Below are 15,652 nucleotides of genomic sequence, written 5' to 3'. Positions count from 1 at the left end.
TGGGTGGGGGTTGCTTACATCCTCAATGAGGGGACTGAGAAGGAACAACAGCAACAACAAGACACCTTCGCCCTGGCTGGTGTGGCTCAGTGGATAGAGCGTCGGCCTGCGGACTGAAGGGTCCCAGGTTCGATTCCGGTCAAGGGCACATGCCCGGGTTGCAGGCTCGATCCCCAGTGCGGGGCGAGGGGGCGGGGGTGCAGGAGGCAACTGATCCATGATTCTCTCTTGGATTGACTTGGTGGATAGAGCGTCGGCCGGCGGACTGAAGGGTCCCAGGTTCGATTCCGGCCAAGGGCATGTACCTTGGTTGCAGGCACATCCCCAGTAGGGAGTGTGCAGGAGGCAGCTGATGGATGTTTCTCTCTCATCGATGTTTCTAACTCTCTATCCCTCTCCCTCCCTCTCTGTAAAAATCAATAAAAAATATATTTAAAGAAAACAACAAAAAATATCCTTAAAAAAAGAAAGAAAGAGTCACATCTATTAGCTCTGCTTCCCATAGGCGCCCAGAGCAAGGATTGAACCTGAAACCTTGATATGTACCCTCACCAGGAATCGAACCCACCACCTCTTGGTATAGAGGACGACAATGCGTCAACCAACCAGGTCAAAAGCCTTTTTTTTTTTTTTTTGCAGAGAGAGAAACATTGATTTGCTTTCCACTTATTTATGTATTCACTGGATTCTAGTGCCCTGATGGGGGATTGAACCCCTCACCTTGGGGTACTGGGACGCCGCTCTAACCGACGCAGCTACTCCGCCAGGGCCTGGCAAAAGCCTCTGAGTGTTTGAAGCTGTTTCTTCTCCTACTTGCCTTTCCGTCCCCACATAATTCTCTCCTGGGTGCGTCAACCTCACGGCTGTTCCTCCCTCTGATAGATAAGGACCTAACTCATCAGATCTGGCTTCTCCCTCCTCCCCTCCCCAGATAAATATTTTTAGTGCCTGCCTTGGTTCTCTTGGCGACACAGAGCAGCAGGCTCCTATCAGGCTCTCTTGCTTCCGGAAGCATCCTTTTTGCAACAGCTTTACCAGGATAGAAGCCACATGCCAGCAGGACTCACCCACTTCCAGTGTACGTTCCACGGCTTTTAACTGTCAGCGCAGAAGAGGGCGACCGGCAACCCTCAACCCATCCTAGAGCATCTCCGGGAGCCCAGGAGACACCACGATCCCCAGCTCCCCACACACCCAGCCCAGGGCCACCGCTCACCTGCTTCCTGTCCGTATAGATTTGCCTACGGACACTTTGTATGAACAGAGCGTGTGCTAGCGATGGGCTTCTCTCGCGTAGTATGCCTTCGAGGTCCACCCAGGCTGTAGCAGGTGTCCGAGCTTCATTTCCTTTATTTTTTTTTTTTTTAATATATATTTTTACAGGGAGGAAGGGAGAGGGATAGAGAGTTAGAAACATCGATGAGAGAGAAACATCCGTCAGCTGCCTCCTGCACACCTCCCTACCGGGGATGTGCCGGCAACCAAGGTACATGCCCTTGACCAGAATTGAACCTGGGACCTTTCAGTCCGCAGGCCGATGCTCTATCCACTGAGCCACACCAGTCAGGGCATCGAACTTCATTTCCTTTTATTGCCAAATAATATTCCATGGCGTGGATAGGCCATGCTTTCTTTGTCCACTGGATATTTGTTTTGTTTTTCCCATTTGGGCTATTGTGAGTAACGTTGCCATGAACATTTGTGCACGAGTTTTGGGGTTGTTTTTTTTTTAAATATACATATTTTTTTATTGATTTCTGAGAGGAAGGGAGAGGGAGATAGAAACATCAATGATGGCTTAGCTGGTTTGGCTCAGTGGATAGAGAGTCGGCCTGCGAATGGGTTCGAGTCCAGTCAAGGGCACAGGCCCGGGTTGTGGGCTCGATCCCCGGTGGGGGACTTGCAGGAGGCAGCTGATCCATGATTCTCTCTCATCCCTCTCTCCCTCTTCCTTCCTCTCTGAAATCAATAAAAATATATTTTATAAAAAGAAATATCCATGACGACAGAGAATTATGGATCAGCTGCCTCCTGCACGCCTCCTACTGGGGATGAACCCACAACCCAGGCATGTGCCCTGTCCCAGAATTGAACCATGACCGGCTGGTTCAGAGGTTGATGCTTAACCACTGAGCCACACTGGCAGGGCTGTGTTTTGTTTTGTTTTATTAAACCTCACCCGAGGATGTTTTTTTCCATTGATTTTTAGAGAGAGTGGAAGGGAGGGAGGGAAGAGAGAGAGAAACATTGATGTGAGAGAGACACAGCAATTCGTTGCACCTGGATTGGGGGGCTGGATCGAACCTGCAACCCAGGTAGGTGCCCTCGACTGGGAATCGAACCCTCAACCCTTTGGTATGCAGGCTGACGCTCTAACCCAGCAGTTCTCAACCTGTGTGTCGCAACCCCTTTGGCAGTCGAACGACCCTTTCACAGGGGTCAGGGGTCGCCTAAGACCATCCTGCATATCAGATATTTACATGACGATTCATAACAGAAGCAACATGACAGTTATGAAGTAGCAACGAAAATAATTGTATGGTTGGGTCACAACATGAGGAACTGTATTTAAAGGGCCAGAAGGTTGAGAACCACTGCTCTAACCACTGAGTCACACAGGCCCGGGCCATGGACAAGTTTTCACATGGACATACGTGTTCATGTCTCTTGGGCATATACCTGGGGGCACTTCCCGTATCCCAGGCTGAGAAATGAGGTTGCATCTCTGCACCTCATTTTGTAAGATGAAAATATTAGACCCTCTTGTCACCCCATCAGATCAGGGAAGAACCCTTCAAAAGGGGTGTCACAAACGATGCAGGGGCTTGGCCCCCCAGATCTCATTCCCAAATTTGCTTGTCGACTCATCTCACTTGAGTCGAAGTCTCAACAGGCGTGACCCAGAGACCTAAAGACTGTAGACTCAGAGAGAAGTCTGAGAAGGCCCTTTATTCTCATCTCCCCTGATCCCTTGTGGGGGGCAGAGCTCTAAAAGGACCCCCAAGATTCCCATCCTCTGGTAGACACACCCTGCAAGGCCTGTGAATAGGACCGAGGGCACCCCACGATTAGGGTACATGATAAGGCCAGGGGAAGGAATTTTCCACACGTCATTAAAACCCCCAATCCAGCGGTTCTCAACCTTGGGTGCACATGAGAATCACCCGGGAATCTTTTTAAAATCCTGATTTCTGGGCCTCATCCTCCAGAAATTCTGTGTCTTTGTTACTCATGCTGTGGCCCCACCCCATCACAAAGAAACAGAATTTCCTGAGGATGAGGTCCAGAAATCAGGATTTTAAAAAGATTCCCGGGTGATTCTCATGTGCAGCCGAGGTTGAGAACCGCTGCCCTACCCGGTTTGGCTCAGTGGACAGAGTGTCAACCTGCAGACCGAAGGGTCCCGGGTTGGATTCCAGTCAAGGGCACGTGCCCAGGTTGCGGGCTAGATCGCCAGTGGGAGGCAGCTGAGCCATGATTCTCTCTCATCATTGATGTTTCATTCTCCCTTCCTCTCTGAAATCAATAAAAAAATATTTTAAAAAAAAAAAAGATTGCTAGTCATGCCCTATGCCACGCTCCCCACTGCTGCCTCCTGCAAACTGGAGCCCCCCACCCTCACCCCCCCTCCCCGATGCCCAGCGCCTTCATGGTTGTGGCTCCCTTGCTGGAGCCCCCTTCCCTCTCTCAGCCACAGGACCAACCCTCTACCTTCTCTTGAAGATTCGACGCATGTGCTTCTTCCTCCAGGAAGCCCTCCTGGCCTTCCCAGGCTGCATCAGGGTCACACCACGGCCTTTCCCGCCCCCATCAGAGCACAGTCGCCCTGCATTGCGATTGGTGCCTCAGTCTCCCCCGCAGAGCAGGAGTTCTTCAAGGACAGGCACAGGTCTGGTTCACCATGTGGGTGTCCCCCAGAGCTCAGCCCTGGTAGACAGGAAGCCTCAGTCCACAGGTGATGGAGGGAGGGAGGGAGAGAGGGAGAGAAGAAGGAAGGAAGGAAGGAAGGAAGGAAGGAAGGAAGGAAGGAAGGAAGGAAGGAAAGAAGGAAGGGAGGAAGGAAGGGACTCAGATGGGTGGATACAGACTCCAGGGTTCTACCCTCCACAGCCGATTGCGCCCGCGTGTCCCTGCCCAACCCCTCTCCCCTCGCTTCCTGCCGCTGTCTCCCAGGTGCTGAGTGTTTGTCATCAACACCAGCTGGGCCTTTTGTGCTTTCTCAAGAGGAACAGAGTGGTGGCAGCGCCTGCGCTCGCTGTTCCAGGAAGAGGAGATCAGCGTTTCTGAAACGTCCTCGCTCAGGGTGAAGTGGAAATCTCCCAGCGCCGGGGGCCAGGCGGCCTGGGTTCCCGTCCTGGCTCCTCCTTGTCTCCCCAGGACCCCCAACGAGGCCCGTGTCCTCTCCCCACCTTCGTCCCGTTGTCTGTAAAAGGGAATCGCAGCCCTGGCTGGTGTGGCTCAGTGGGTAGAGAATCGGCCTGCAGACTGAAGGGTCCCGGGTTTGATTCTGGTCAAGGGCACGTGCAGGGGTTGTGGGCTGGATCCCCAGTAGGGGGCCTGCAGGAGGCAGCCGATCAATAGGCAGCTGATCAATGGTTCTCTCTCATCATTGATGTGTCTATCTCTCCCTTCCTCTCTGAAATCAATAAAAATATATTTTAAAAAAAATAGCCCTGACCGGTGTGGCTCAGTGGATAGAGCGTCGGCCTGTGGACTGAAAGGTCCCAGGTTCGATTCCGGTCAAGGGCATGTACCTTGGTTGCGGGCACATCCCCAGTAGGAGGTGTGCAGGAGGCGGCCGATCGATGTTTCTAACTCTCTATCCCTCTCTCTTCCTCTCTGTAAAAAAATCAATAAAATATATTTAAGTAAATAAATAAGTAAGTAAAGGCAGACCCCCTGGCAATGGGCAAGGAGACCCCTGATTGGTGGTGTGGCTCTTACATCCATCAGGGGCAAAGCATACGTACAGCCCTTAGTTCATCCCAGCTTGATGCCTGTGTTGGTGGCCAGAGCTATTTCATGCCTGAGGCACATAAAAAAAAAAAATAGCCCTAGCCCAGCGGTCGGCAAACTGTGGCTCTTGCTAGCCACATGCGGCTCTTTGGCCTCTTGAGTGTGGCCACGAAGTTTCCATTGCACTGTACGTGCACGCCCACACGTGGTATTTCGTGGAAGAGCCGCACTCAAGGGGCCGTTTGCCGACCACTGTCCTGGCTGGTTTGGCTCAGTGGATAGAGCGTCCGCCTTCGGACTGAAGGGTCCCAGGTTCGATTCCGGTCAAGGGTACATGCCTGGGTTCCGGGCTTGATCCCCAGTAGGGGGCGTGCAGGAGGCAACCAATCAATGATTCTCATCATTGATGTTTCTATCTCTCCCTCTCCCTTCTTCTCTGAAATCAATAAAAATATATTTAAAAAGTAAATGGCCGAAACCGGTTTGGCTCGGTGGATAGAGCGTCGGCCTGCGGACTGAAAGGTCCCAGGTTCGATTCCGGTCAAGGGCATGTACCTGGGTTGCGGGCACATCCCTAGTGGGGGATGTGCAGGAGGCAGCTGATCGATGTTTCTCTCTCATCGATGTTTCTAACTCTCTATCTCTCTCCCTTCCTCTCTGTAAAAAAATCAATAAAATATATTTAAAAAAAAATAAAAAATAAAATAAAAAAAAAATAAAAAGTAAATGAATGAATGAATAAAAATAAATAAATAAAGGCAGAAAAATGAACAAGGAAGTTTATATAAATGCATAATATCTAAAGCAGGTTTTTCTCAGCCTCTGCACTAGTCACATGAAGGACCAGATCATTTTTTTTTATTTTAAGGAAATTTTAAAAAATTTTATTGATTGCTTTTAGAGAGAGAGAGAGAGGAGGGAAGAGAGAGAGAAATAGCAATCTGTTGTCCCACCTATCTATGCATTCATTGGTTGATTCTTGTAGGTGCCCTGGCCACGGATCGAACCTGCAATCCTTGATGTATTGGGACCCCGTTCTAACCGGCTGAGCTACCCGGCCAGGGCCTTGCACGAGGTCATTCTGTGTCGGGGGGACCACCCTGTGCATTGTAGGGTGTTTAGCAGCATCCCTGACCCACTAGGTGCCAACAGCAACCCCCACCGGTGGTGACATCCAAAATGTTCCCCGATATTGCCCCGTGTCCCCTGGGGACACACACACCCCCCCAATGGAGAAATATCTAGAAGAAGAAACCGACGACAATCCTTTCCTCTGGAAAATGAGAAGAAGGAGAAGGAAAAAAGTTACTTTTTCTTCCTACCCTTACTCAGCTGCTTACATTTGAAAACCATGACGAAGTTTATAGGCAAAGCGAGCTCATTGTTAAAGCAAATGACCGTGGCCATCCCGTTACCCGCGGTTTTGCTCTCCACGGTGACCTGGGGCCCACCACCTCTGTTCGCAAATAGGAGATGGAACATTCCAGAAATAAGCCATCTATGCATGTTAAAGCCTGCGTCCTCCTGAGTGGCAGGAGGAAATCTCTCGGCACCCGGCTCCGTCCGCCCAGGACGTGAATCATCCCTTTTGTCCGCTGCCCACACTCGGAAGCCTTCTCCGTGACGAGATGGAAGGATGTGGTGTCGCAGGGCTTCTGTTCAAGGAACCCTCATTTTTAAAAAAATATATTTTATTGATTCTCCACAGAGAGGAAGGGAGAGGGAGAGAGAGAGTTAGAAACATCGATGAGAGAGGAACATCGATCAGCCGCCTCTTGCACACCCTGTACTGGGGATGTGCCTGCAACCAAGGTACATGCCCTTGACCGGAATCGAACCTGGGACCCCTGAGTCCGCAGGCCGACGCTCTATCCACTGAGCCAAACCGGCCAGGGCAAGGAACCCTCATTTTACTTAATGGCCCCAAAGAGCAAGAATAAGGGTCTGGAAATTCAGAGTTGCCAAAGAGAAGCCATTAGTGCTGCATCTAAGTCAGCGGTTCTCAACCTGTGGGTCGCGACCCCGTTGGGGGTCGCCTAAGACCATCGGAAAACACATCTAGAATTCCATATTGTTTTTGTGATTCATCACGACGCTTTCATTATGTTCAATTTGTAACCATGAAAAGACATCCTGCATATCAGATATTTACATGACGATTCATCACAGTAGCAACATGACAGTGATGAAGTAGCAACGAAAATAATGTTATGGTTGGGGGTCCCCACAACATGAGGAACTGTATTACAGGGTCGCAGCATGAGGAAGGTTGAGGACCACTGATCTAAGTGAAAAAGTGAGGGCACATGTCTGGGTTGGTGGCTTGATCCTCAGTGGGGGGTGCACAGGAGGCAGCCAATCAATGATTCTTTCTTATCGTTGAAGTTTCTATCTCCCTCTCCCTCCCTCTCTGAAATCAATATGTATACACATACACACACACACACACACACACACAAGAGGCCCAATGCACGAAATTTGTGCAAGGGGCTGGGCCCCAGCCGCAGCGACTTCGTCTGGAAGGAAGGTAGTCCGGAAGGACGTCCGGTCTAATTAGCATATTACACTTCTATTATTATAGATATTTTAAAAAGCATACTATGTATAGGGCTCCGGACTACCCGAGGTATCAGGCATCCAATGGGGGTCTTGGAGCATATACCCTGTGGGAAAAGGGGGGACTTCTGGACCTCCATTAAACGGACCACTACAAAGTCCTTGAAAAATGAGAGAAATCTTTACATGGGTATTTTGCCTCCATGTAACATGCCTCCATGCAAGCATTGCATACAGCAGCAACGCTTCATCCTTTTGGTCTCAGGACCTCCGTATCCACTTAAAATTTTTATTTTTATTTTATTATTATTTTAAAATATATTTTTATTGATTTCAGAGAGGAAGGGAGAGGGAGAGAGAGACAGAAACATCGATCGGCTGCCTCCTGCACACCCCCTACTGGGGATCGGGCCACAACCCAGGCATGTGCCCCTGACCGGAATCGAACCCGGGACCCTTCAGTCCCCAGGCCAACGCTCTATCCACTGAGCCAAACTGGCTAGGGCTCCACTTAAAATTTTTAGAGGACCCCTAAGAGTTTTTGTTTACTAGTATGTGTGTTATGTCTATTAATATTCAACATGTTCAAAATTCAAATGGGGATTTAAAAACATATGTTCAAGCCCTAGTCGGGCCAGTATGCCATGGTTGTGGGTTCAATCCCTGGTGAGGGCACCTACAAGATCAATCGAGGGTCCTGGCTGGTGTGGCTCAGTTGGCTGAGCATCGGCCAATTCACCAACAGGTCACCAGTTTGAAATCCAGGGCACATACCCGGGTTGCGTCTCCGTCTCCAGTGGGGGGTGTGCAGGAGGCAGCCGATCGATGTTTTCCTCTCTCTCTCCCTTTCCCTTCCTCTCTCACTCTATCAAAAGAAAAGAATAATAAATAAAAAAAGAACAAGAATCAACCAATGAATGAATGAATGCATAAAAAAGAATCAACCAATAAATGCATACATAAGTGGAACCACAAAAATTGATGTTTCTCTCTCTCTCTCCCCCTTCCTCTCTTTCTCTAAAATCAATAAATTTAAAAAAAAAATTTTTTAATATATTTTATTGATTTTTTACAGAGAGGAAGGGAGAGAGAGAGAGAGTCAGAAACATCGATGAGAGAGAAACATCGATCAGCTGCCTCCTGCACATCTCCCACTGGGGATATGCCCGCAACCCAGGTACATGCCCTTGACCGGAATCGAACCCGGGACCCTTCAGTCCACAGGCCGACGCTCTATCCACTGAGCCAAACCGGTTTCGGCAAATTAAAAAATTTTTAAATATGTATTCATTATAGTAAAACAATAATAAAAACATTGTATGTTTATATAAACAACTCATTTCAGTGGAAAATAACTATATTTTCCTAAACAAAAAAATATAGTGGCATTGGCTTACATAGTTTTTAATTTTTTTCACAAGTTGCAATTCTAATATATATATTGATTTCAGAGAGGAAGGGAGAGGGAGAGAGAGGTAAAAACATCAATGATGAGAGAGAATCATGGATCAGCTGCCTTCTGCACGCCCCCTGCTGGGGACCGAGCTCACAACCCAGGCATGTGCCCTTCACTGGAATCGAACCCGGGACCCTTGAGTCCACAGGCGACTTTCTACCCACTGAGCCAAACCAGCTAGGGCTAGTTTTTAATGTATTTATTCAATTTAGAGACCAGGAAAGGGAGGGAGAGGGAGAGAGGGAGAGAGGGAGAGAGGGAGAGAGAGAGAGAGAGAGAGAAAGAGAGAGAGAGAAAGAATAACATCGATTTGTTGTTCCATTTTTATGTATTCATTGGTTGATTCTTGTATATACCCCATTGGGGGATCAAACCCCATAACCTTGGGGTATCAGGATGACTCTCTAAGCAACTGAGCTACCTGGCCAGGATATATATATATATATATATATATATATATATATATATATATATATATATATATGGCTAAGCAACCATTCAACCGTTTGACCAGTAGCTATGACATGCACTGACCACTGTGGGGCAGATGTTCAGTGCACAGGCATGGAAACATGGAACAGACAGATGAATCTCAGAGGGAAGGGGGGAGGAGGGAAGGCGGGAAGAGATTAATCCAAGATCTTATATGCATACTGGAGGCCCGGTGCACGGATTAGTGCACCAGTGGGGTCCCTCAGCATGGCCTTCGCCCTCTCGCAATCCGGGACCCCTCGGGGGATGTCAGAGGCCCAGTGCATGGATTCAGCCCGATCCCTGCGGGCCAGGCTGAGGGACCCCACCGGTGCACAAATCCATGCACCGGGCCTCTAGTTGGCTTATAATTTTGAAAATTTACTCAACGTTTGGCCTCATAGAAGAAAGCCGGCTTCTCATACCTGCTTCTGCATGTGATCCACTGTGCTTCCCCTGTCCGGACGCCACCCAAAGGTGCTGGCCTTGCACCAAGAGTGAAAAGGCAGACATAGTATTATTACAACAACGGTTTGGACCCCATGGGCCCCTTAAACACACCTCAGGGATGCCCGGGTCCCTGGGCCACCCCTCTGGGGACCACCGAGGTGTGTATTGTTCTGAAAATGAACCGAGTGCAAAACATTGTGTAAAAATGATGATAAACGAGCCCTGACCGGTTTGGCTCAGTGGATAGAGCGTCGGCCTGCGGACTGAAGGGTCCCAGGTTCGATTCCGGTCAAGGGCATGTACCTTGGTTACAGGCACATCCCAGTGGGGGGTGTGCAGGAGGCAGCTGAATCGATGTTTCTCTCTCATTGATGTTTCTAACTCTCTATACCTCTCCCTTTCTCTCTGTGAAAAATCAATAAAATATATTTAATAAAAAATAGATAAATCACCAACAATAAAAAACAGAATTAGTTACTGAATAAACTCTGCATTCTGCATTCCCCCCCCCCCAAAAAAAAATAGATGATAAATGAGCCCTGACCGGTTTGCCTCAGTGGATAGAGCTTCGGCCTGCAGACTCAAGGGTCTCAGGTTCGATTCTGGTCAAGGGCATGGACCTTGGTTGTGGGCACATCCCCTTTAGGGGGTGTGCAGGAGGCAGCTGATCGATGTTTCTCTCTCATCGATGTTTCTGGCTCTCTATCCCTCTCCCTTCCTCTCTGTAAAAAAAATCAACAAAATATATTTTTTAAAAAAGGTATAAAAAAATAAAAATGATGATAAATGAAACAATACGGCCTCAGGAAACGTGGAGGAATACAGCTTAGTGGGTGAGCACGGCAGGCTCAGGAGACTCCCAGGGTTCAAATCCTAACGTGAACACTTCCTGGCTGTGTGACCCGCAGGAAGTTAATCGACCTCTCTGCGCTGCGGGGTCTCCTTTATAAGACGGGGGCCACAGTGAAAGCACCGACCCCCTTGGGGTTATTGAACGTAAAGTGCCCAGGGCTTGAATGCACCGTGGACGGCACAAAGGAAACACTGGATAAATTATGCAACTAATTTATGCAAAGGATTGTTATTAAGCAGCCTTGCAGAACAGTAAGGCGGTTATATAATTGCTTCTAAGTGATGATCTCCATAATACACGGCCGCGTGGGGCCGAGAGCTACAGACCCGTATGCATATTGTGACAAAGCCGAGCCGAATAAACACGTGCCTACAGGCTACCCACCCACCGGTGTGGGGATGCAAATACAGGCATACATGCTTCACGGCGCATAGAGTGTTCTTGAAATGACACATTAAAAGAAGATCCAACTATAAAAAGCAAAACAACAACAACAAAAAATATCCAGCATCATTTTCTTTCGTTTTGTTTTTGTTAATCCTCATCTGAGGATATTTTCCCATTGATTTTTATTTTTTTATTTATTTTTATTTTTTTTATATTTTTTTAAAATATATTTTATTGATTCTTTACAGAGAGGAAGGGAGAGAGATAGAGAGTTAGAAACATTGATGAGAGAGAAACATCGATCAGCTGCCTCCTGCACATCCCCCACCGGGGATGTGCCCGCAACCCAGGTACATGCCCTCGACCGGAATCGAACCCGGGGACCCCTCAGTCCGCAGGCTGACGCTCTATCCACTGAGCCAAACCGGTTTCGGCCCATTGATTTTTAGAGAGAGTGGAAGGGAGGGGGAGAGATAGAGAGAGGGAAACATCCATGTGAGAGAGACACATCAATTGGCCGTCTTCCGGACATGCCCCCAACCAGGGCTGGGATCAAACTTTCAATCGAGGTATGTGCCCTGGACCGGGAATCAAACCCGGGACCCTTCAGTCCACAGGCTGTCGCTCTATCCACTGAACAAAACTGGCCTGGGCTGGCAGGACTTTTAAAAATATACTTTATTGATTTTAGAGAGAGGAAGAGAGAGGGAGAGAGAGAGGGAGAAACATTGGTGACAGAGAGAGAAATATTAATTGGATCCCTTCTGCATGCACCATGACTGGGGATCAAACCCACAACCTGGGCATGTGCCTTAACCGGGAATCGAACCAGTAACCTCTTGGTGCATGGAGCGATGCTCAATCAACTGGCAAGAGCTAGCTTGGTTTTTGTTTGTTTGTTTGTTTGTTTGTTTGTTTTGTTAATCCTCACCCGAGGCTATTTTCCCATTGATTTTTAGGGAGAGTGGAAGGGAGAGAGGGAAAGAGGGAAAGAGAGAGAAACATTAATATGAGAGAAACACATAGATGGTTGCTGCCTGCAGGAGCACTAACCATGGCCCAGGCCAGAGAGGAGCCTGCAACCGAGGTACGTGCCCTTGACCGGAATCAAACCCGGGACTGCAGGCCGACGCTTTATCCACTGAGCCAAACCTGCGAGGGTTAGCTTGCTATTTTATTTTTATTTTTTTAATATTTTTTTATTGATTTCAGAGAGGAAGGGAGAGGGAGAGAGCTAGAAACATCATTGATGAGAGAGAATCATGGATCAGCTGCCTCCTGCACGCCCCCTAGTGGGGATTGAACCTGTGACCCGGGCATGTGCCCCTGACTGGAATCGAACCCGGGACCCTTCCGTCTGCAGGCCGACTCTCTATCCACTGAGCCAACCCGGCTAGGGTTAGCTTGCTATTTTAAAGGAGATAAACGTTAGGACTTCGGGTTGTTACCTTCTGGACAAGATCAGCACTTTCCCAGCACTGGAACCACAAACTCCCCTCCTGCTGGCCGGACAGACAGCACCGATGATGAGTCAGGATGCAGGCAGCACGCATTGATAGCAACATCCTTCCCCACTGAGCACAAGTTCAAGCTCCTTATCAGCACGGTGGGTGCTCAGGGCAGCCGTGGGGCATGGCTTCATCTCGACAAGGCAGCGGAGAGACCCATTTGCCAGCCCAAACCTTGAGCATGACCGCCCCAAATTCCTGAAACCACTGGAAATGACTCAGCAGAGTTCCCCCAGGGAGTCGGGTCCTGCTGAGCCTTCATTCTTTCCTGCTAACCTGCCTGTTCCAGAAGGTCCTGCTAGCCCACCCCCCTCCTTAGTTACCGAGCAAGAAACCGGAGCCCCAGGGATGAAAAAGTCTCGCTCCGGGTCGCAGAAGGAGTTTGCATCCAATTCCTAAAATGTAGCCGCTCAGAGAGCAGACTCTGGGGTGAGACAGACCTGGGTGTGAATTCTCCTTTGCATCTGACCAGCGGGACCTCCCGGAATCTCAGTTTCTCCATCTGTAAAATGGGCTCCGAGGAATGCCCAGTGCCCAGGAGAATCCAATTGGGTAATCAGTGGAGAGAGCTGAGCACGTGTCTGTGTCTGCCACCCAATGTCTGCTTGGTAAGTGTGGGTGTGGCTGACGTCCTGAGGGTCCCCGGGGTGTTGTCCTGTACACCAGAAGGTCCCAGGTTCAATTTCCGGTCAGGGCACGCGACCAGGTTGCGAGTTTGAGGCAACCCGATTGATGGTTCTCTCTCACATCAATGTTTCTCTCTGTCTCTTTCTCTCTCCCTTCCTCTTTCTCTAAAATCAAAAACATATTCTCGGATGATGACTTAAAAACAACAACTGCCCTAGCTGGTGTGGCTCAGTGGATAGAGTGTCAGCCTGTGGACTAAATGGTCCCGGGTTCGATTCCAGTCAAGGGCACATGCCCAGGTTGTGGGCTCCATCCCCAGTGGAGGGCGTGCAGGAGGCAGCCAGTAAATGAGTCTCTCTCATCATGGATGTTTCTCTCTCTCTCCCTTCCTCTCAATAAAAATACTTTAAAAAACAATAAGAGATTGTTTTTATTGATTTATTGGCTTTATTGATTTCAAACAAAGATTTTTTTTAATATATTTTATTGATTTTTTACAGAGAGGAAGTGAGAGAGATAGAGAGTTAGAAACATCGATGAGAGAGGAACATCGATCAGCTGCCTCCTGCACATCTCCTACTGAGGATGTGCCCGGAACCCAGGTACATGCCCTTGACCGGAATCAAACCTGGGACCTTTCAGTCCACAAGCCGACGCTCTATCCACTGAGCCAAACCGGTTTCGGCTCAAACAAAGATTTGAAATCAATAAAAATACTTTAAAAAACAATAAGAGATAAGCCAAAGGCCCTAACCAGCTTGGCTCAGTGGATAGAGTGTCAGCCTGCGGACTGAAGGGTCCCAGGTTCGATTCTGGTCAAGGGCATGTACGTTGGTTGAGGGCACATCCCCAGTAGGGGGTGTGCAGGAGGCAGCTGATCTATGTTTCTCTCTCATCGATGTTTCTAACTCTCTCTCTCTCCCTTCCTCTCTGAAATCAATAAAAATATATTTAAAAAACAACAAGAGATAAACCAAAGTTATATACACATGGCCCATGGACACAGTCAATAGGGTGGTGAAGACCTGGGGGAGGCTGGGGAGTTGGTAGGGACTGGGGCAGGGGGAAAGGGGAAGAAAATGGGAGATATCTGTAATACCATCAACAATAAAAAATATATTTTTAAAAGAAAAACCTGAAAAATAACAAAACTAAAAAATATTAAATTATAAAAAAATAACAATAAAAACCCAAGGCACAGAACTGTTGGGCTAGCACTGTGCTGTGTTTTACTAGTAAACACATCTCAAGAACAAGTTTTTTCAAACATTCAGGCTGTTTTTAGTCCCTCAGTGTAGACGGTGAGATCACAGGTCTGAGCCCAGTGTGTGTCTGTGTGTCTGTGTGTCTGTGTCTGTGTGCGTGTGCGTGTGCGTGATAAATCCCACCCCAGGCTGCTGGGAGCCTCGCATGAGCTCCTGCCGGAGAGGAAAGTGTGAGCTCACACATAATAGGTGTGCAATGAATGCTCAAGCTTGTCCGTGGGCAGAGCAATCCCAGGAGCTCATTTTTATTGATCCTGAGCCGTGACCTTTGCTGACCTACCTGTTTTATCAAGTCCCGCTGTTCGTAATGATTGCCGATTAAGCTGGTTGAGGAACCCGAATCTAACCTGATTCCCCGACCCTGGGGGTAGAGGCCCCGCCCCCTGGGCAGGCAGAGACGTGTTTGAAATAAAGTTTATTGAAGTTTCTGTTTGGTATTTACATATGATACACGGTAAATAACAGAGCCGGCCCCCCACCCACCCGCCCCTACCCCTACAGCCCCCCTCCCCCCCAGCCTCGTTAAAAATCGCTGCGTAAAGACAAGTTAACTGCTTGGGTCCCCCCTCCCCCCTCCCCCCTAAGATGCAAACTAAAAGCCCCGTCCCTCCCCGGCCTCCCCCCCACCCCACCCCGGGGGCCTTTCTGCTTCCGTGTACAACACTGTGCTACCTCGCCCCTCCTCCCCTAATAAGGGGGGCTGGACGAATTTCTGGGACACCCCCCCAAAATCTGTCCAAGGGGGAGGACGGACCCTTGAAAGAGGCCAGAGTTTGGGGTCTGAGATGGGAAGGGGAACTTCATTGATGGAGGGGGCTGGGGGGAGGGGGTAAATAGGTGCCAGAAAAATGGAAGACTTCGAGGTTTGGGGGGTGTCGACCCCCGCTACTGTCTCTCCCTCCCCCGACGGGGCCTCGAGGGGGCAGAGGCGGGCGCAGGTCTCCATCCTGCGCGGTGTGCAGGGCTGGGGGCGCCCAGGGGTGGAAAGGAAGGAGACCGAGTTAGAGGAGGAAGAGGAAAGATAAGCGAAGGGCAGCAGAGTAAGCGGGAACACTAGTTAGACGGCGCCCACGGAGGCAGGGGGCCCCCAGGAGGCCGCGAGGAAGGGGGCCTCCCCGGGGAG

Source organism: Myotis nattereri, assembly GCF_964212035.1.
Source record: "Myotis nattereri genome assembly, chromosome: 15".
Taxonomy (NCBI): domain Eukaryota; kingdom Metazoa; phylum Chordata; class Mammalia; order Chiroptera; family Vespertilionidae; genus Myotis; species Myotis nattereri.
The sequence above is the reverse complement of the archived record's forward strand: the minus strand, read 5'-3'. Positions refer to the sequence as shown.